Source organism: Rattus norvegicus, chromosome 3 (assembly GCF_021556685.1).
Source record: "Rattus norvegicus strain SHRSP/BbbUtx chromosome 3, alternate assembly SHRSP_T2T, whole genome shotgun sequence".
In the NCBI taxonomy this organism is placed as follows: Eukaryota; Metazoa; Chordata; class Mammalia; order Rodentia; family Muridae; genus Rattus; species Rattus norvegicus.
This window is the reverse complement of record NC_141536.1, coordinates 124,372,097-124,394,866: the sequence shown is the minus strand read 5'-3', so window position 1 is coordinate 124,394,866 and position 22,770 is coordinate 124,372,097. Positions and strand designations below refer to the sequence as shown.

The 22,770-nt window shown below is 40.5% G+C and overlaps 1 long non-coding RNA gene across 1 annotated transcript; it reads right to left on the bottom strand.

Annotated features, from left to right (window-relative positions):
- Window positions 1–8,404: 8,404 nt before the first annotated feature.
- On the bottom strand, window positions 8,405–21,707 carry LOC147995711 (uncharacterized). Its single transcript, XR_015683827.1, has 3 exons — window positions 21,546–21,707; window positions 20,471–20,528; window positions 8,405–9,210 (listed from the first exon to the last, which is right to left on the bottom strand). It is a non-coding gene; the product is annotated as an uncharacterized LOC147995711 (long non-coding RNA).
- Window positions 21,708–22,770: the final 1,063 nt, after the last annotated feature.

Genomic DNA, 22,770 nt, shown 5'->3' with positions numbered 1-22,770 from the left:
TAAAAGCTACAGCCCTGTTCCTACATTGGCAAATACATTCAGTTAATTGCTATGCCCGCTGAAATGCACTATAAGTTCGTATACATTCAGACATCCTGAATTCAGGTAGGGCAGGCTCTTCAACTTTGCTTTGTTTGTTTTTTTTTTCAAGATGCCTGTTTTTTCTAGGTCTTTTGCACTTTCATATAGGTTTTAGCATCTCAATTTTGAGTAAAAAGTCTAATAGGGATTTGGTTAAAATAGATTTGGACACTACAGGTGTCTTAACATTATGGAGTCACTAGTATGTATTTAGGCATTTCCTCCTTTCTCTCAGCAATGTTTGGTACATGTTGCCTAGGGATGTGGTCAACAAAATATCCAGGCAGCAACTAGAGAATTTCCCAGGTACCTTACTGCAGGTTGGCAGACTGGTACTGTGGCTGGCAGAAGCCCTCAGCTTTTTCTGCTTGATCTTTCTACAACGCAGCTTCAGAGTCCTTTTGACATGTCAACTGCATTCTCCTGATAAAGCTACTATGAGGCTTCAAGACTTCTTCTAAATCACAGGTTGTAGCCGGCTGACTTTAAAGGTGCATCTTGATTTGGTGTTGAAGCACTCTCTCCCGGGCTGGGATACCTGACAATAGAGACCAATACAGATCATCCTAGAGAGTGCCTCATATGTCAGTCATTCCAACCTCCCAATAAGACCCTACGCCTAAGCACTCAGAAAGACATAATTTCTCCACTTGGTAGTGACCATATAGAATTTGAAAGGATAAGCCTTGGACCTTAGATTTTTTTCATAGACCTGAATTTCATAAATCCTCATTCTATTCTACGAGAATTATCACTCTCTGAGCCTATCTCTATTGGCAAAAAAAGATAACAATACCCATATGATAATGCTACTATGAAAATTAGATACATTCATGCATTTTACAAAATAAATAAATACAAAATTAAAACAAAATACAAACGATTTGGCACTCGCTACATGGTAAGTGTAATAATTACTACTTCTTTTCGTGTGTAATGTTACTGAAGAGTAGAGTTACTCAATTACTTCAAAAGACTAGCACCATTTCCATCAGGGAGATAGTCTGATTGGAGAGCCTGTAAGAGGGATTCTTCCTTCATGTGGAACTGCCTTAACCTTCAGAGATGGAAGTTACGGTGGATAGTGTTCAGGGTCAACCTGGCCAAATCTACATCATCAATGAGATGGGCCTGTGATCAGTCCTATAAAGGAATGTCTTAATTTGGTTAAAAGAAATGGTGGGAGTATTTACCCCAATCTGCACAGCCTCATTTCATGGGCTGGGATCTGGATTGGATAAAAGAGGAAGCAGAGCAGTAAACATGCATGCCCTAACTCAGTGCTGTCTGACCTTGACGATAAATGTGATGTTACCATTGGCTTAAAGTTCCTGCCTCCTTGACTTCCAGGCAATAGGGAGGGAAAGGAAAACAGGAGCTAGTGCTAATGAACCCAGATTATAACCAAAATCCTTTGAGCTGTACTCAAAGCATCCCATTCAGATACAGCCAGTTCTCCTGTATGTCTCTGTATAAAGCCTCTCCCATGCCACCCTCCACCCTGATTTGAACAGAGCTCTGTCAAATCTTAGGCGTGCTGGACAGCTTCAAATGGAAAGTAAGCAGCTCATGAGTGCCCCACACTGTGGAACCGAAGCTGAAGAAGACATGTCCGAGCTGCCGTAACCTGTGAGGGACGAGTGTCAGCTGTCTTCTATGGCAGGTGACCCAGGTCGTTCCTAGCAGTATTAAACCCTATGGGAGTAATGTATGTCTCTAAAACTCTTCATTGATCATCTTTGTTTGTTCTTCCTTTACTCTTCCAAGTCTCTCAGTGTTTTTACCTAGACTTACTCCCAAATCACCTATGGGCACCCAAATCTGTATGTGACCAAATTCGTATGTGAGGAATCTCTATTTGAGGCATGTCACGCTAACATAGAAACTAACCTCGGAGCAGTGCTTTGAGCCCATGGAGTGCACTGAAGGGTAACCCTCTTTGGAGGAAGAAGTAGAGGGAGAGAAACGCAGTGTCCTCTAAATTAAGAGCCCAGGTTGGAAGGAAAGTGAGAGACAGTCACTCGTGATAGACTTTGATCCCAAATCATCCCTGGCATCACACTCAAAGGGTTCAAAAGCACTTATCCAGGAGATTTCTTAGCTAAGGGTCTGAGGCCATTGGCCAAAACACCTTGCTCAATAGCAGTCTCCTGAAAGAATGGGGTAATGTCTAGCCCGTGCCTGCTTTTCCTAAGATAAGCAAGCCACAAACCACAGGTAGAGGATATTATCCCAAACATAACAGATTCACAATACGACAGTTTCCTTTGAAAGGGTTATACAAATACATGTCTCTCACTTGAGGACTTCAGTAGAAAAATAATTATTCTTTTCTATCTCGTAATATATATTAAAAATGTTCTAATGTGGTTTGGTAGGGAAGTCTGCCAAATGTTTTGAGGCACCATATCCAGCTTTGCTTAATCTTAGACAGCCTGGCAAATCTAGTCTAAAATACTCTTTCATACAAAATGAATTTGCTAGAAAGGCTAAAATATATGCCTTTATATTAAACACCAATTTTTAAAAGGCATCTTTGGCCTCTCTGGGCGATCACATGAAAAGCAATTGTTACATGCTTTTCTAAGCTTTTCCTACCACCAAGAAACAAAACAAACAAGCCCGCTACCTTCAGAAACTGCAACATACGTGACAAGAAGGTTGTGTGCAGATAAACCAGATGTTTTATTGCCACCCTGGCATACACAGTCTCCACAGCTCAGCTCACGGCCCCTTCTTGTTCCTATGAGTTCATGCCAACAACTAGAAATGAGCACAAAGGCTGTGCGAAATGCTGCGTTTGTTCGAGTGTTTGTGTTGGCTTCCTTAAAATCGGCTGATTTCCAAATCCCCTCCCTACCCCACCTTAGTTGTATTTATGCTGTGGGCAGAACAACCTGGAGCCTGTATTTAAATACAAAATGCTTTGTAGCCATTCGTGCAAATCTCTTTATCGGGGTCTCGCACATTAACGCCCTTCACAATTGACCCACAGGCCGATTGTTTAATGTAAGGCTTCCACGGGGCTGTTTCCATGTTTCCACCGAAGTCCAGCCTTGTTTTTAGTTTTCTTAGCTTTTCTGGACAATCAAAAGGAAGTGGAACCGAGCCGGCTAGCTGGGGCTAGAACTGCCCTGTCTCCTCCTACCTTCTGTCTCGGTTTTGTTTTTCTACCTTTTTTTTTTTCTTTTTCTTTTTCCCTCCTCATCACTTTTGATCATAGTGAAAAGCCGAGCCAGACAGGGAGGTTGCTTGCTTGTGATCTGGTGTCTGCTGCTTTTTCCTTTTAGTTCAAAGCTCCTGGGAAGCCACTGACCAGGAAGCTATATTGCTACCTCCTTGATTTCAGCAGAAGCAGATTCTCTGCAGCTAACGGAGAAGTTAAGGAAAGTCCGTGCGCGCGCGCGTGTGTTCATGTAATAGGAAATGTGAATTTCCGCATTTCTTTTTCACCTAGGGAGATGCGTTAGCCAGCTTTAGGCTCCACAGTACTTTCCCTGCTTCCCTTTTTCTCCGTTGGAAGAAAAACAAGGGTTGAGGCAGATGTAAACTAAGCACAGACTTAAGATGCCAGAGGCACTTTCTTTGAAAGTTCTCACAAGGTTGGATGGCCATGACTCACACTCCAATGCAGTGTGTTCCGCTGCAAGCTAGAAACTGATTTATATTTATGAGTGTTTATGGTAGCACTGGAAACGGGCTACACACACTACAGACAATAATAATGTTCATCTTAGATGATGGCTATGAGGACTTAAACTATCCCAGGAGAAGCCCAGGGTGAGTATTGCAGAAATGTCAGTCATCATCATCATCACCACAAGTTATGAATCATAGTAAGACCTAAGAGGTCTTGATCTGGGTGGGGTAGCTCCCACCTGTAATTCTAGCACTAGGGAGATGGACGTAGGAAGATCATGAGTTCCAAGCCAACCTGGGAAACACAGCAGGATCATGTCCTGAGCCTAATGATGAATGTCTCCATTGTGGCTGGTACATCAATCATGTTTTGGAGAGACAAATATGCATGTGCAATTGCTTATTCTACAGTTTTTTACTTGCATGGACTTGGTGTGTTTTTCTATGCTCCACAAACCCCCAAATCCCTGTCTGTAAAAAGGAAACTAATAAGGTCTCTCTCTAACTGAAAGAATCACTGTGAGGGCTATGCTCATGCAGGTCCTTGACACAAGTATTCTGCTCATCAATACACACTGTGTTTACCAACATGTGGTTATCATATTTAATATGAATTGTTTCTTTAATGCATTTTATGGCAAGGGCAAAATCCAAATAGGCTCAAAGGATAAATATATACTTACTTGTCCATGTACCATAAAGACACAAATTATTTGCATAATTTTTTGGTTGGATGATAAGTGCATTCTTTATTCCTTGGAAATGTCTCAAACCAGTGTTAAGCCACATAGGAAATGAAAAAGAGAGCTAATGAGGCAAAGACGCATCCTGAGATTCATTTTCCTGGGAGACAGTTAGTTCGATGTTACTCTAGTTAAGATATGCAGTCCTTAAGCCACTACCCAAAGACTATACTTGGACTGACCCTGGGCTCCAACTGCATAAGTAGCAATGAAAAGCCTAGTAAGGGCACCAGTGGAAGGGGAAGCCCTTGGTCCTGCCAAGACTGAACCCCCAGTGAACATGATTGTTAGGGGGAGGGCAGTAATGGGGGAGGGATGAGAAGGGGAACACCCATATAGAAGGGGAGGGGAGGGGTTAGGGGGATGTTGGCATGGAAACTGGGAAAGGGAATAACAATTGAAATGTAAATAAGAAATACTCAAGTTAATAAAGATGGGGGGGGAAGGATATGCAGTCCTTAGTGCAGCCGTTGGCACTTACATTATAATTGCTTAACATTAGGCACGGTATCTACTGGTCTTACACATAAACATTCTATTCACATCCATAGATACCCAAAGTAAATCTGTGAGGAGCTCTGCTAGTTATTCAAGAAGCTGATCAGGTCCCACTCAGTCTATTCTCAAACACCCTTTTTGTTGAAACCTATTTCCATGAAGATGGCAGGAAGGGAAGGCAAAGTCACTGGAGGATCTTGTAAGATATTTCAGGGCCACTCCCCGGTGTAAAATACATTGTTTCTGCTAGCATGCCATTGACTGAACTCAAGTTATCTGCTGCCTCTGGTTTCAAGGGATCGCAAGAAAATGAAATAGCCTAGTGCACTTCTTTGCTCCTGTCTGTAGGGAGAACTCACCTGAGCTCTTTCAACCTACTTAAAGCTAGTTATTGGGCAGTGGCAAAGGCATTCTCAATGCTTTTAAGTGCTACAGGAAGAACAAACCCAGGCTGAGCTTTAGGGCATTGGTTTTTGAGGAAACAAAAGGAAATGGTCTCTGAAACGTGTTGATATCTCATCTCCCACTGCTCACTCTGGTAAAAACCAGCATGCCTCACTTTCATTCTCTGTCCCACAACCTCAAGAATAATTTATGCCACTTAGTAGGTGACAACGTAATTTTAAAACTTCGCTATATTTTTCTGAAGTCACATAAGTAAGATGATATATTTCAAAGCCAGAGCTTTCAATGTCCCTTCCCTCCTTTTAGATGCTTTAGAGAATTATCTTCTGCAGTTTTCCAATGACCTTGAAATAGGACAGCTGTCCCCTACCAAGGAGCAGCCATTCTGTATGAAATACATTCAGTGAACTGCAAATGTGGCCACAGTTCTTTTCCACCATCACCATCCTTCATCCACACCGTTTTTTTTTTTAATATGAAATTTGAAGCTCTTCTCATAAAAAAGTGGAGTCCATTTCCTTGTCTCTTAAATCTGAGCTGGACTTGTGACTTTCTTGGGCTAATAGATCATGAGAGAAATGACCTCTGAAAGTTCTGAACTTAAAGACACCTTGTATATCTGCATAATGGCTTTAAATCCCTGCTCACTGGCCACATGAATAATCCCTCATTCACCGGATGTCAGGTGGGAGAATGCAGGGAGCAGAAATATGTCACCCCAGTGGGACATCCAAGAACCGATCAGATGGCATGTGAGCAAAGTCACCAATGGAAGATGCAAGGAGACACTGTGTTGAAATGTGTCACTCCAGTGGGTCACTTCAGAATGGACGGCTGACATGGCAAAGGGCAGCTGCTACATGAATGACCTCCTCCTGACGAAGAGAAGTTCTGTGAGTCCAGTCTACACTTCTAACTGGTCAAGCAGCAACCTACCCAAAAGCTCTGTTAAACCACAGAATCTTAGTGCCGTGGTCAGTGTTCTCAAATGTTATATCCCCTTTCCCCTTTTCCCCTCTGGAACTTCCCTCTCTCATCCCCTCTCCCTGCTTCTATGAGGGTGCTCCCCTCACACCCACCCCTCACACCATCCTTACATTCCCCTACACTGGGACATCGAGCCTTCACAGGACCAAGGGCCTCTTCTCCTATTGATTGCAGACAATGCCATTTTCTGTTGCATATGTGGCTGTGTACTCTTGGGATGGTGGTTTAGTCCCTGGGAGCTCTGGGGAGTCTGGTTGGTTGATATTATTGTTCTTCTTATGGGGCTGAAAACCGCTTCAGCTCTTTCCCTAACTCCTCCATTGGGGTCCCCATGCTCAGACCAGTGGTTGGCTGTGAGCTTTCGCCTCTGTATTTGTCATGCTCTGGCAGAGCTCTCAGGAGACAACTATAACAGGTTCTTGTCAACAAGCACTTCTTGGCATCTGCAAGTTTCTGGGTTTGGTGTCTGTATATGGGATGGATCCCCAGGTAGGGCAGTCTCTGGATGGCCTTTCCTGAAGTCTCTGCTTTACACTTCGTCCCCCATATTTCCTTTAGACAAGAGCAATTCTGGGTTAAAAATTAGGAGATGAGTGGGTAGCCCCATCCCCCAACCGGGGGCCTTGCTTAACCTCTGGATATGGTCTCTAAATATTCTCCCACCCCTTTGTCAGGCATTTCAGCTAATCTCATCCCACTTAAGTCCTGGGAGCATCTTGTTTTCCTGGCATCTGGGACTTGCTGGTGGTTACCCTCAATTCCCCATCCCTTACTGCTACACACCTCTGTTCAAATTCCTGACCCTCTGTATATCATCCCTTTCTCCTCCCATACCTGATCCTGCCTCCCTTTTCCCCCTCCCCTCCTCAATTCCTCCCAAGTCTCTCCCACTCTCTACCTCCCCTGAGTATTTTGTTCTCCCTTCTAAGTAGGAATGAGGCATCCACATTTTAGACTTCCTTCTTCTTGAACTTCATGTGGTCTGTGAATTGTTCCTTGGGTATTCCGAGCTTTTGGGTTAATATCTACTTATCAGTGAGTGCATACCATGAATGGTCTTCTGTGATTGGGTTACCTCACTCAGGATGATACTTTCTAGTTCCATCCATTTGCCTAAGAATTTCATGAAGTCATTGTTTTAAATAGTTGAGTAGTACTCCACTGTGTAAATGTACCACATTTTCTGCATCCATTCCTCTGTTGAAGGACATTTGGATTCTTTCTAGCTTCTGGCTATTATAATAAATAAGGCTGCTATGAACACAGTGAAACATGTGTCCTTGTTATATGTTGGAGCATCTTTTGGGTATATGCCCAGGAGTGGTATAGCTAGGTCCTCAGGTAGTACTATGTCCAATTTTCTGATGAACTACCAGACTAATTTCCAGAGTGGTTATACCAGCTTGCAATCCCACCAATAATGGAAAAGTATTTCTCTTTCTCCACATCCTAGCCAGCATCTGCTGTCACCTGGGGTTTTGATCTTAGCCATTCTGACTGGTGTGAGTTGGAACCTAAGGGTTGTTTTGATTTGCACTTTCCTGATGACTAAGAATGTTGAACATTTCTCTAAGTGTTTCTCAGCCATTCAATACTCCTCAGATGAGCATTCTTTGTTTAGCTCTGTACTCCATTTTTTAATAGGGTTATTTGGTTCTCTGGAGTCTAACTTCTTGAAATCTTTGTATATGTTGGATATTGGCCCTCTATCAGATGTAGGATTGGTAAAGATCTTTTCCCCACCTGTTGGTTGCCATTTTTTTTTCGATTGACAGTGTCCTTTGCCTTACAGAAGCTTTGAAATGTTATGAGGTCTCATTTGTTGATTGTTGATCTTAGAGCATAAGCCATTGGTGTATGGTCAGTGTTCTTGTTGCTCACTTGTCTTCCGATTTTAAAAGAAAAAAAATATTTTTTCATAAATCTACTGTTTTATTTTTTAATGTTTTGAAGTTAATATATTTGCCATCAAAGTTATTAAAATTTTGTGCACATTTTTAAAAACATAACTTTTAAGTAAGGATGAAAAAAATGGTAAACCTCAGAGAAGACCCATGGCAGGATTTAATTTATTTCTAATAAACTAACAGTTACGTATATTTATGGGGGAAAGTACAATGCTTTGATATAGGACTAGATTATAGAAAGCTAATAAATGTATCTACATATCTCAATAATTAATCACACTTTTGTGATTTCAAGTCTATTATTTTAGTAATTTTGAAATATGAAATACTTGGTTACGATAACCTGTAATAGCTTACAACAAAGTAGTCCTCTGGTCTAATTGGTACTTGGTACCAATGACAGTATTCTTGATGCCTGGATCCCCAGAACTGACTGATTCTTGCCCTCCATGAGCATGGCCTCAAACAGCACCTTTGATACTGTCAGACATCTGTATCCTCTCGACAAGTTCTTTTGGCATAAAGTTTTACAATTTACTGTGCAAACCTAAGTTATATTGAAGACTTCACTCCAAACTACATTCTTCTAATAAAAACTTCGGTCAGAGAGGAAGGCTAGTTATCACTTACAGTCACATGCCCCTAGAGGCAGAGGCCAAGGAATCTGAACAGCCTACTAGAGAACAGAATCATCTCAGTATGTGAGGTCATCATCACAGTCATTACCACCACGCCAGCATTAGCAGAGAAAGAGAGGACAGGTGCTTATAAAAAGTCCCTTCTATATAGTAGGGACTAATACTATAGGGTTTTCAACTAATTATGGTTACTAGCTAGCAAAGCCTTTTTTCCTAGTGGGGTGGTCTTCAGAATGGTCATTCAGTGTCTCGGGCTCCTTCCAAATCATCACTTCACTCACATCTGGGTCTTCAGAGCCCTCAGCAATCATCCTACACACAGATGTGAAGGAAACAGAAAGAGATGTGAACAAGAGGACATTGTAAGCCAGCCTAGATGCACAGCTACCTGCTGTGCCTACATCCCATTGGACAAAGCATGGGAGCATCACCACATCAAACTCTAAAGGGGAAAACATGCAGCTGTATTCCCAGGGAAATATGAAGAAATTTTAGCTAAAGGCTCTCAGCAAATTTTATACAAAATCAAATTGTGGAGATTAAGTGCTTACTGGAGAAAAAAAAACTGTATTTCAAAAGTGACCAACACAAGAATATACCCATATTGCATTCATTACCGAATAAAAGATAATTAAAAATGGTATGCACACATTAGAACACCCAGAAGCTGAAGTTCCCACATTCATGGCAACTTACTAAAGAAAAGCTCACTTAGGGCAGAGAACCCAGCTCAGCATGTACTATTGTCTTGCTGTAATGTTCTGCAGGTTTTTCATTTCTTGCCCCAAATAAGCCTGGGATTAGAGGGCAGTTTTCAAGTAAAACCACTGTTTCTTTCTTTCTTTCCTCCTTTCTTTCTTTCCTCCTTTCTTTCTTTCTTTCTTTCTCTCTTTCTTTCTCTCTTTCTCTCTTTCTTTCTCTCTTTCTTTCTTGTTTTTCTTTTCCTTTAAGGCAGCAACTATAACAGCTTATTAACCACCAGCTTACTCTTAAAATGTTGGCATGACTTTAGATTCACTCAGATACATTTAAAGGGAAAAGCATTCTTTACTTCTCTCCACCCCAGCAGATTTCTTTTTCCCTTCCAATTTCATAAGACAGTCCTCAGGAAAAATAGACATTATAACAGTATCAAATTAATGGATGAATTGAGCCTACATTTTTCTTTTCCCATGATGCAGTCTAAATGCTGAAAAAAGGACCAGACAGAAAGCAGGATCCATCCATCTACATTCCAAGACACGCTCTAGTTACCCAATCACGAAAATGCATTGCCAGCATGCAGAGAACATGATTTGGACTAAAAAGCAGAGCTTTTCAATATATTCAAGTCATAATCCTTAGCTGATAATGCAGACTAGCCAATCCTTAAGCAGCCAATGAGCTTAAAGGACACTGAGGGTGAAGTAGCATCTTCCTGGCTGCAAGGTGTGGTTCTCAGAACTATTGCTTCTAGGGTTACAAAACAGAGCTGTGAATGTGTATACTCTCTCCCGATTTTCACATTGCTTTGCTTTTCCAAAATGTTTCACTACTTTTCTTCCAGCCCTCACCCCCCTCCTCCAGGTCTTTCTAAAGACAGAGAAGAAACCTAAATTGTTTAAATAATTGGTTTTCAAAATATGCTAAGCATTTGGAGAGTAATTAGAAACAGTTTTAGTTCCTCCTTATTTTAAAGCAAATTATTATTGATTTACAACAGGCGGTTCATCTGATATCTCTCAAGGAGCCGTAAAATGTAGACTGTGTATTAAAAATGCTTGATGTCTTTCTGGCAATAGCACCTACACTCAGCCAATGACAGACCTTTCCAACTGGATGAAAAACAGCCCAGTCTTGCTGTGTGTTCTGTTCACTCTTGTGCATATGCCAAAGAGCCTATATTCATAGGCACTTATTTTTGGATTGGCTTCATTTTTTTTTTTCAGAGGGATTTGTAGATACTGAGTTCATACTAGCAATTTGCAAAGCAAGGAAGAACATTTGCTAACATGATCGTGGACTTACAGCTAAACATGCCCTATTATAGCACAGCTAAAAAAGGGTTGTTAATCACTCCTAAACAATCCCAATAAATAGACTGGGATTGTCTCACAGACGTGCAGGAGCATCTACTCTTTTACTCAGGGGTAGAAATCTGGCTCTATAATTTAGCAAGTTCTAAGCTTTAGCAAGCCTCAGTCTTCTTCCATAAAAGGCAGGGAAGTGAAGATTTATACCTATGATCAACATAAAATATAACGACAGTTTGGAGGCTTCATCATAGTACTAGGTGTGTGAAGAAACTCTCTGATTACAGCAAGGTAATAGTACAGAACTAAGTATTACCAGATGGATTTATTATTTATTGTTCTTTATACCTCGGGCAGGTCCACAAAAGTCCAGCAATATTTGGTGCACCAACATGGGACAGAAAACCAGATTTAGACACTAGATTCAGGGTTAAGGCTCAAGACCAGATCCAGACACAGGAGCTGACCAAGAGAGCTGAGAACACAAAGTTTCCCCTCCTCCTTCTTCTTCCTCTCCCAATCCCCTTCCCCTTAGGCTTCCTCTTCCCCTTCTCCTTCAACTCCCCACCCTCTTCCCACTTCCTCTTCTTCTCCTCTGTCTTCACCTCCCCTTTCTCCTCCTACTTTCCCTCCCCAGTTCTCTGTCCCTCCCCTTCACCTCCTACTTACTCTCCACATCCACTGCCCTTCCCCTACATCTCCCCCCACTTCCTCTTCCTCTTCCCCTTTCCCTTCCACAATAAGTAACAGCTCTGCCTACCCAAACTCATGACAAGGATCAGCCTAGGGCAGCGTGATTTCTGCTTTTCCTCTGATCCTCCCAGAAGGATATGTTCTTGTCAAAGAGATATCTGGAGTTTACACAATACAGAATTGATATAGAATAAAAAAGAAGAAAACAAACCAAAAAAAAAAAAGAAAAGAAAAGAAATCCAAGCTAAAATAAGTTCAGAATCATTATATAAGTGACCCTGAGGAGAAAGGCACTTCTGGTATGCCAGAGAACATGTTAAAATTATTAAAAGGAAATTTGAACTTCAGTTCTTGGGATATAGTTTCATATTTTTATAGTACTTCAGAAATGTAAAAAAAGTTTTTCTAATTTCAGTTTTTCTCTAGTTTTATTGAAGGGTGATTGACAAAATTTTTATAGGTTTATAAAGTATAATGTCATGTTTGATGTATTCAATTATGAAATGGTTACCACCTTCAAGCTGATTAACATATCTACTGCTTCATACAGTTACATGGTTTGATATGTATGAAAGAACCTTCAATATCGATTATCTTATCAATTTTTTCTGTAAAATGCAGGAACATTAATTGAGTTATTATGCTATAAAATGCATATACCCTACATAACTGATTATTTGATCAACTTCTCCCTTTTCTCCTGCTCCCAATTCATGGTAAGCACCTCTTTCTTCTCTGCTTCCATGAGGCCGACTTATCTAGATTCCACATATCACACAGATCATGTAGTATTTTTCTTTCTGAGATTGGCTTTCTATCACTTAGCATATCTTCCTAGATATTGCATGTTGTCGTAAATGACCAACTTTTTTTATTCTTAAAAGTTAATTGTATTTCCTAGTAATGCCAGAAATTATACTCATAAAGTCTCACCAACATGACTGCCAAAACATGACATGCCAAAACAAGGATGGCAACAATGGACGTGACAAAGAGGACAGGAAAAGCCTTTGAGGCCTCAACCTTATACAAAGAATAATAGTAAGAGAGGGAAGCTGTGAGCTGAAAACATAACTTCTCCAGGGACGCACACACCAATGGATTGTTCAGTGTCGAAGGGTTAGTTCTGAAACCACATGTACAAGTAATGTTATATGGGCTGAACAACTTATATTTAGGAATAGATATGCATATACATACATGCATGCAATAATAATATATAAAAGAGTCTATGTATTTGAAGAAGAGCATAGAGGGGTATATGGGAGGGTTTGGAGAGAGAAAAAGGAATGGAGAAATGTAATTAAATTACATTATAACCTCAAATATACATAATATATTAAATAATATTCCAATGGGGTGATTTTTTTATGTTTTCATATGTGCATATTGTTGTACACTTCTTAAATCCCTACTTTGCTGCATTGTCTTTACCCATTCATCTGCCAACATATACACAGACTGATTCTCACCCTTAACTATTGCTTAACTATTGTGAACAACCAGAATTCTTGGAAACTGAAGTTTATGTACGTCTGAGAGTGCACACACATATACACACATTTGTCTTATCCTAATTGATCTGGCCTTTGTATTACAAATTTTGCATTCACTTTTCCTATTACTCAGGGGTATCTGGTATTCAGGTTTAAACTTGATAAGATTTCTCGATCATTGGTAACACATGCTTTTACTTTTAAGCATATTCTAGTTAATCTCCAACCATCAACTCTTTGCGTTGTTCTTTTTTTTTTTTTTTTTTTTGGAACTGAGGACCAAACCCAAGGCCTTGCGCTTGCTAGGCAAGCAGTTCTTTTTTATTTTAATCTTCAATTTAAGTTTTTCATTCTGCATCATCTAATTTGCCCTTGGAAAAAGTATTCTTCAAGGATCTTTTTAGTAAATAAACTAGTACCTTAACAAATCAACATACTGTAGAAGCAACTAAGTCTAAGAAAGCTAGCTTTGTAGGAATGTCTTTTCACCAGGTGAGCTTCAGTGATCTGATGAGTTCATCATGCACTCAAACAAGTCTTCCAAACACTTTCCATCAATACGCTCTTAAATATAGATCCAAAGTAGACAAGGCTAGGTAGAAAACTCAGGCCAATTCACGTTGTATTATGAACATTGTTCCTTAAGTAGCAAAGAAACTTAGGGTTGCACATAGCACAGTGGTAGAGAACTGCCCTAGCATGTCTAAGGCTCTGGGTTCAATGTCCTATAAGATGACATTTAAAGGACACTGACCCAGCTAGCTCCCCACAAAATTAAAACACAACCTTTTAAACTTATTCAACATGCTTTAAGCACACCAACTATGCAGCTATTCCTGATATTCTATGCTATCCCCACACTTCTCCAGCCATATGCCCCAAGTTACTTGCAGTTTGAATCACCTTGACTTGTTTTGTGGGTCCTCATAAAGAACTTTCTTGGCAACTACTCTTCATGCCTAACCTTATAGAGACATTCTTCCTTTTTCTCCACCTTGTGGCCCTTCTCCTGGACCTCTCCTGCCTCCTGCCCAGTCATTGACTACTCATCCTTTTATTAACTAATCAGAGATAATTGGAGAACAATCTTTATACCACATTGATACAGGAGATTTTTCAGTATTCATTACAATCTCACTGGGACTGTAAGTAGATCTAAGAGCACAAAAATCAGCATCTGAATACACAGAGCACAAGACCACCAATCCCCAGCACAAAAGAAATTATGGGGAGAAGAATTAAATTTAACATGACAAAGCTATTAATACCTCCAGATCTTCCAGCACAACATATAAGTTAGTCAGAAAAGCTGAGTCTTCATGAAGGTTAATTGCCTATCATCATCATTTTTTTTGCCTTGTGCTGTATATATATCTGTCAAGAATTAGCACGGTCATAAAACAGGCCTGACTAGTCTACTAGGAAAGAAAAGTAACAGTAACATTCCAAGTCAGAAATTGAGATACTTGTGAATGTTATGTAATATATGGTCATTTTGCTTTCCAAAACACCACAAGAAATAAAAGAATTTCAGTGAGAACATTTGCATTCTGCGAGCAGCATCTTAGGATACCAGGTGAGGACAGCCTTCCAAGGCATCTTGCCCTAGTTTGGGTTACTATTGTTGTGATGAAACACCGTGATGAAAACAGCCTGAGGAGGAGAGGGTTTGTTTGGTTTACACTGTTCATCATTGAAGGAAATTCAGAAGAGGAAGGAAGTCCAGTCAGGGCCAGGACCTTGAGGCAGAAGCCCATGTGACCTTGGTGAATGAGTGAGTAAGAAAAGGAAAAAATACTAATTCTCTTCCTTTGAGAGAAAGTGAAGAAGTGTCATGAGATCAATAAAGATGTCTAAAACCAAGACAGATCAGAATGGCTCCAGCTTCCTCCTACTGGGGACAAGAGAAGCATAACCCAATCATCTCAAAAGTACCCAAGCAAAAGACACTCTGAATACAAGCCAACAAACCTCAAATCGCAGGACTAGCTTAGACAGTAGTTTCTCCCCCAAATGGTCAACAATGAAAGAAATCTCATTTGCTCAGACTTTGTGCATAGGAGAAATTAGCTGGTCATAGTCTTGAGAGTTCAAAACTGACATGTATCAGGTGGCTGAGAGCAGAAAAATCAAACAAGCCAGGGACTCTAATTAGACCTACCACAGCTCAGGTGTGAGGAACAAACCAGGAGGCAGGTTTGGAGGGCAGGAGGGTAGATGTTGGCAAGCCAAAACATGCAAGCATCAAAAGGCTTGCCTAGAACTAGATAGACGATATAGACTATGGACCTAGTCTTGGTGTCTGTGGACAAAGCTCATCAGTTGAGAAGAACCCTAGAGTTTGAAAGCTTCCAGCCTGAGGTCAGTGGGTAGAAGAAGCCTAGAGCCACTGGCTTGTTTCCTTCCACTGGTAAAGACACCATGAGCACTAAAGTGACACATAAAGCTGCATTCCTCCAGAGCACTGATTGACAGCTAGAATGTCTTGAAGATAGAAGATAGATTCTCTACAGTATAGACTTCAGTGTTTCTGTTGCTCTGACACAGTGATAGAAACAATGTCCGCCTGCCTAAAATAGTAGTCGACCCACAGAACAAGACCTAGCAAAATGTCCAGAGGATGGGTGAATTTGCCCAGCCCCTACTGCAAAGCTAAGTATAGAAAGCAGAACTCCTTGGTGTGAGAAGAAGGGATTCTAACAGACTTACCCAGTAGACTCATCAACAGCATAAATCATAGGGAAATAAGAGTCCATATGCTCACCTGTCCTTCACCTGTGACTATAACTTCAGTCTCAGTTTTCCAGCACTCAGTGGGTGGCCATTCTATCATGTCTTCCTTTTAACTTAATTTTTGAGCCTTGTACTCTTATTCTTTGGACAGTATTTTCTTTTATAGTTTTGTAATTTTTTTTCTTTTTTCTTTTTTTTTCTTTTTTTTTTCGGAGCTGGGGACCGAACTCAGGGCCTTGCACTTGCTAGGCAAGCGCTCTACCACTGAGCTAAATCCCCAACCCCGAGTTTTGTATTTTTAAAAGATTGTTTTATGTTATGTATGTTATTGCTTTGCCTCCATGGATGTCTGTGTAACACGTGTATGAAGTGCTCCCAGAGGCAAAAAAAAAAAAAAGTGCCGCTTCCTCTAGAATTGGAGTTACAGGCAACTGTAAGCTGCCATGTGGGTCTGGGTACCTCACCCAGGTCCTCTATATGAGCAAGAAATCCTTTTTAACCACCTAGCCATCTCTCCACCACTTAGCTTTTAACCTAATATTTAATGTTTTTATTCCTGTTTATACTTTTGAACATTGTTTTTTAGTTTTTTATTATTTAGCAATCTTTTTTTCTGTTTTCTGTTACTTAGCAATCTTTTGTCCTTAGACTTTTTTTTTCTTTTTTCCTGTTTTTACCCTGTGGTCACCTAAACACCAAACCTATACATTTTATTTCTCCCTACTACACTTTTGATTTGATCTATTATCTTTCTCAAAATTCCTCTTCCTATAATTACTCCATTTTGTTTTTGAACATTTGTATTTTGTTCTAATTTCCTGCTTATTTCCCTTCCCCTCCCTCATGTTCTTTTCTAATACTCTTCTTTTCCTTTATTTAACTTTATTTTTCTTCTATTTCTCTCCTTTCCCTGCTTCCTTTCTTTCACTTGCTTACTAACTCAGTGCTTGACTCTAAATACGTTCATAACCTATTTCCCAATAATTTTGTTATTTTTTATTTTGTAGTCTTTGATGATATCTTAGAAGAAACTTAAATGGCCTCTAAATACTTGGAAAAGTGTTCAATAATAGCCCCATCCATCAGGAAAGGTGAAATAACTCTGAGATTTCATCTTCTCCTGGTCTGAATGGTCTTTGACAAGAAAACAGAGACCAATCAATGCTGGTGAGTATGTAGGGAGTGAGGAGCCCTTGCACACTGCTGGTAGAAATGTCAATTGATCCTGCCACTCCAGTATGGAGGTTTCTCAAAAGGCTAAAACAATAGTAATGGGGAGCACAGGGCCTGAACCAGACATCTTCTGTAATCCAGCAATACCTCAAACGGAGGAACTGGGACACCCAGGCACAAAACCTTCAAGTTGCAATTTGCCCTGCTTGCAGAGTGTTCTAGGATCAGAGCCTAGCAGAATCAAAAGGAGCAGAGAGACTTCATCCAACAACAGTTGAAAACAGATAGGGTACCACAGCCCAACATTAAGCAGAGCTCAGGGAGTCCTGTGAAGGAGGGAGAGATAGGATCAGAGGAACCAAAGGGGTCAAGGACACATCGGGAGAACAGGGCCCACAGAATCAACTGACCAGGTCTCATGGGAACTTGTAGAGCTCAGGGAGCCTGTAGGGATCTGAACTACATCCTCTACAGATATGGTATGGCTGAGTAGCTTGGTGTTCTTATGGACGTTGAAACAGTGAGAGAAGTGGCTATCCCTGACTCTTTTGCCTACTTGTGGGACTCTTATCCAATTAATAGGTTGCCTTATCCAGTCCTGATATGATGGTATGTGCCTGGTCTTGCTGTAGCTTGTTATGCTGTGTTTGTTTGATGTCCCTGAGAGACCTGCTCTTTGGGGGAGAAGGGGTTCAGTGGGTATTGATCTGGGTGAGAGGGGAGGCAAGTGGGGAGAGTATGGGGGAAGAGGAGGCAATGAAAACTGTGGTAGGTATATCATATATGAGAAAAGAATAAAAATGCAAAAATAAGAGGGGAAAAGGCTAAAATAGAAACTACTATATGACTCAGGTATATTATTCTTCAATATACACCAAAAACTCTAATATATCACACAAGTACTGTGGCATCATGTATATTGCTGCATTGTTTACAATAGCCAGAAAATGAAGCCAGCCTACATGTCCATCAACAGATAAATAGTAAAGATGTGGCATGATGTACGACAATAGAATGCTACTCAGTAATAAAAAATGTAGCAAAACTAATAGAACTGGATAATAAATAATTGAATTAAGCCAAAATAAGCCAGACTCTAGAAGACAAATACCACATATTTTTTTCTATATGTGTCACCTAATTTTAAAACCGTATACAACACACACACACACATACACATACACACATACAAACATACACGGGTGTGTAATAAATATGCATATATACATACACATATACATATATGTATATATGTATATATATATGTATATACGGGATCTTGAACAGAAGATATTTTAAGGGAGAGGGAAACTGAAAAAAGAGAAGGGATAACCTCTGGCTGAGGACCGGGTGGGTGAGGGTGGGTGAGTAGCAGGTATGAAGAGAACAGCAGAAGAGACAGATGAGTTAAAGCAAACCATATGATATGTATGAAATGCCATAACAAAACTGATTACTTTCTAACTTTAAGAAAGAGAATCACTTTTGGTAAAATGGCCATTTTTACTATATTAATCCTGCCAATCCATGAGCATGGGAGATCTTTCCATCTTCTGAGGTCTTCTTCAATTTCTTTCTTTAGTGTCTTGAAGTTCTTATTGTACAGATCTTTTACTTGCTTGGTTAAAGTCACACCGAGGTACTTTATATTATTTGGGTCTATTATGAAGGGTGTCGTTTCCCTAATTTCTTTCTCAGCTTGTTTCTCTTTTGTGTAGAGGAAGGCTACTGATTTATTTGAGTTAATTTTATACCCAGCCACTTTGCTGAAGGTGTTTATCAGCTTTAGTAGTTCTCTGGTGGAACTTTTGGGATCACTTAAATAAACTATCATGTCATCTGCAAATAGTGATATTTTGACTTCTTCTTTTCCGATCTGTATCCCCTTGACCTCCTTTTGTTGTCTGATTGCTCTGGCTAGAACTTCAAGAACTATATTGAATAAGTAGGGAGAGAGTGGGCAGCCTTGTCTAGTCCCTGATTTTAGTGGGATTGCTTCAAGTTTCTCTCCATTTAGTTTAATGTTAGCAACTGGTTTGCTGTATATGGCTTTTACTATGTTTAGGTATGGGCCTTGAATTCCTATTCTTTCCAGGACTTTTAAGCTGGAAAGAACCCAGATGCCCTTCAACAGAGGAATGGATACAGAAAATGTGGTACATCTACACAATGGAATATTACTCAGCTATCAAAAACAACGGCTTTATGAAATTCATAGGCAAATGGTTGGAACTGGAAAATAATCATCCTGAGTGAGCTAACCCAATCACAGAAAGACATACATGGTATGCACTCATTGATAAGTGGCTATTAGCCCAAATGCTTGAATTACCCTAGATGCCTAGAACAAATGAAACTCAAGACGGATGATCAAAATGTGAATGCTTCACTCCTTCTCTAAAAGGGGAACAAGAATACCCTTGGCAGGGAAAAGAGAGGCAAAGATTAAAACAGAGACTGAAGGAACACCCATTCAGAGCCTGCCCCACATGTGGCCCATACATATACAGCCACCCAATTAGACAAGATGGATGAAGCAAAGAAGTGCAGACCGACAGGAGCCGGATGTAGATCGCTCCTGAGAGACACAGCCAGAATACAGCAAATACAGAGGCGAATGCCAGCAGCAAACCACTGAACTGAGAATAGGTCCCCCGTTGAAGGAATCAGAGAAAGAACTGGAAGAGCTTGAAGGGGCTCGAGACCCCATATGTACAACAATGCCAAGCAACCAGAGCTTCCAGGGACTAAGCCACTACCTAAAGACTATACATGGACTGACCCTGGACTCTGACTTCATAGGTAGCAATGAATATCCTAGTAAGAGCACCAGTGGAAGGGGAAGCCCTGGGTCCTGCTAAGACTGAACCCCCAGTGAACTAGACTGTTGGGGGGAGGGCGGCAATGGGGGGAGGGTTGGGAGGGGAACACGCATAAGGAAGGGGAGGGGGAGGGGGATGTTTGCCCGGAAACCAAAGAATTATTATTAAGTATTAAATAAATTTAAAAAAAATAAAATAAAATAACAATGAAAGTAAAAAAGAAAGAAAGAAAGAGAATCACTTCGGTCCCCAGCTCCGAAAAAAAAAGAAAGAAAGAAAGAAAGAAAGAAAGAAAGAAAGAAAGAGAATCACTTAGGTGGAGAAGAATGTAGATGAACATGGAAATTGGATAAGTTCAGGGTGTGCTAAATGACTTACCCCACAGTCCCAGCCCCTGCAATGCATCCTTACATCACTTTCCACTTCCCAGTCTCCCCTCCTCTCCCAAGGAGATGTGAGCCAATCCCTGTGATATGTTTCCAAAATGTCTCTTTGGCTCAGTATATTAGCATCGTCAGTAAAATGTGCTCAATACCCTAGGAGTATGTCTGGCCATGCAGTCCCATAGTCATAGTCCGAGGTAATACGTCATTATTCATTTAAGTGGGATTTTGTGATCAGTGTGAGCATGAAAAAGTTGTACCTGAAAGTGATCAAGATGACATCATTCACTAGCATTTCAATGTCGTCCCAGGAGGATCCTAGTCAATGACAAACAGAACCTTAAATTTACAAGAAAACCCAAGAATTCAAATACCTCTAAAATGTAAATCTAACTCAGTTCAGGGATGCATGTTAAACAGGGAACACAAAAAGCATTGTTTGGAAGGGGAAGGGGAGCAATAGAGGGTGCACTTCCCTGAACTTAATAAGAAATGAGTAGGGTAGCATATCGCAGCCAACACAACTACACAAGGCTGCATATAGAGACTGATGAGCTCCCAGTTCTGATGCTGCATTTGTGTTAAACTTCATCGGCTCTCTGAAGCCATCAACCTACTAGCATGGCTACTGATTTGCAGTTCTTCAGTCACTTTTCAGTTCTGCATAAACTTTCCCATCTTCTGTTCACTGTGGGAAAACTTTATGTCAAGGTTAGCTTTTGTTAACTGGACACAAACTACAATCACCCGGGAATGATCGGTGTGGGAGGGTCCAGCCCACTGTGGGTGGTTCCAATCCTGAGCAAGTGATGGGGGAATATAATGAAAGGCAGCTGAATGAGAGCCTGAAAGAAAGCAATGAGCAGCGTCCCACTATTGCTTTCTGCTTCAAGCTGCTGCCTTGAGTTGAGTTTTTGACTGGGACCTGGATGTGTGAGTCAAATAAACCCTTTCCTTTCCCAGGTTGCTTTTGGTCATGGTGTTTATGACATCGATAAAAAGCAAACAGGACGGCCTTGTTGGATTTAGCTTTTATCACAGTCTGTATTATTATATTTCCTACTATGTATACTCTATATTTAGAGTCGTCATCTTAATATTTGGAAAATCATTCTTTTCTTTGCTAAAGTAAACTCTTCATTACAATCTTTTTCTCAAAACTGGAAAACAATTCTTGAGTTATTGCCATCAATTCATATTCTCTTTTGCTTGCCTCTGATCTTACCGTCAACTAACTCAACAAAGAACAGTTGAATCTGCATGCCAAACTTAAAGAAAGTAGCACAAAAGCCAAAGACCATTTTTTTTATTTTATGTGAAAAAGTATCAATCTACCTTCAAGCTCCCTGTCGAGGCAAAATGACTGCGCATCTGCTTCAGTTCACTTTGTGCTTCTGGAAAACTCTCCATGCAAGATGGGTACTGCAACAGGAAGGAAGAGAACATGGTGCCTGAAACTCCAGTCAGCATAAACTCCGAGCATACACAAAGCCCAGCCTGGACACGGGTAGAAGAAAATAAAGTTTCAAAGAGGAAAGAAAAAATACTTTCTGAAGAATTTTTAAAATGTGGTTCTCCAGGGGGAAAGGGCACCAGGAAAATTGTGTGAGGGTGTAACCACAAATGGCTAATGGACAAAGCTAGGTGTGGTCCAGAAATACAGCAAAGCCTTTATTAGCAGATTCGATGATGCATAGCTCTCGTTGTTACATAAGACCCAAAGAATTTCTCCCATGATTCACAGCCTTCTTCATAATCACACCAGTACCTGACTAGGAAGCATGGCTTTGGGGGAGGGGGCGTGCCTCTGGATTTACAAGCATGTTGTGGTGAACATGGCTTTGCTGGAAGCTATTTCAAGATATTGCCGAGTTCCAAATCCTTACCCCGCAGTGGAGATTAAAACAGAATAAACTGCATTTTAATAACTATTTTGATACAGAAACGGAGTACCAGACTGTAAAACTTGGCTGAGGTCCCAGACAAAGGTCAGAGGTAACATGGACATACCTCATTCAATCTTCCCTCCTTGATGCCCCTTATACAGGTGAAAAGAGAATTCTGAGGTCAAATCAGGGGACTCCTGATGTGGGCAGCAGCAGCAGCAGCAGCAGCCATAAATGTGAACCCTTAGCTCTAGAGATTTGGAGGATTTATGGAGGTCTTGCTGTTTATCGTTTGCTACTTAACATGACAACCCCTCCAGCTGTACTGTGATTTAAAGCACGTCATTCACAGAAACTCCAAAGGCAACCATTACAAAACTCCCAATCAAGTGCAAAACCAGATAAATGAATCCATCCAATTAATTCCTGCAACAGAAGTACATTTTGAAACAAAAAAAAAATAGAATCTAAATATCACTGGGATTTGTATGGCTGGTTTCAGTTTGAGCTAAAACACAACTACAAGCTACAAGCACCATATTAAGGTTGCCTGATTTTGAGAGGCTTTTTTTTTTAATTTTTTTAATTTAAGGGAAACACTGTAAAGTTAAAGCAAAACTACTTTCTCCTCCTTGTCTATGTCCCAAGGCTCCAGGAGGGCAGAGCTACATGAG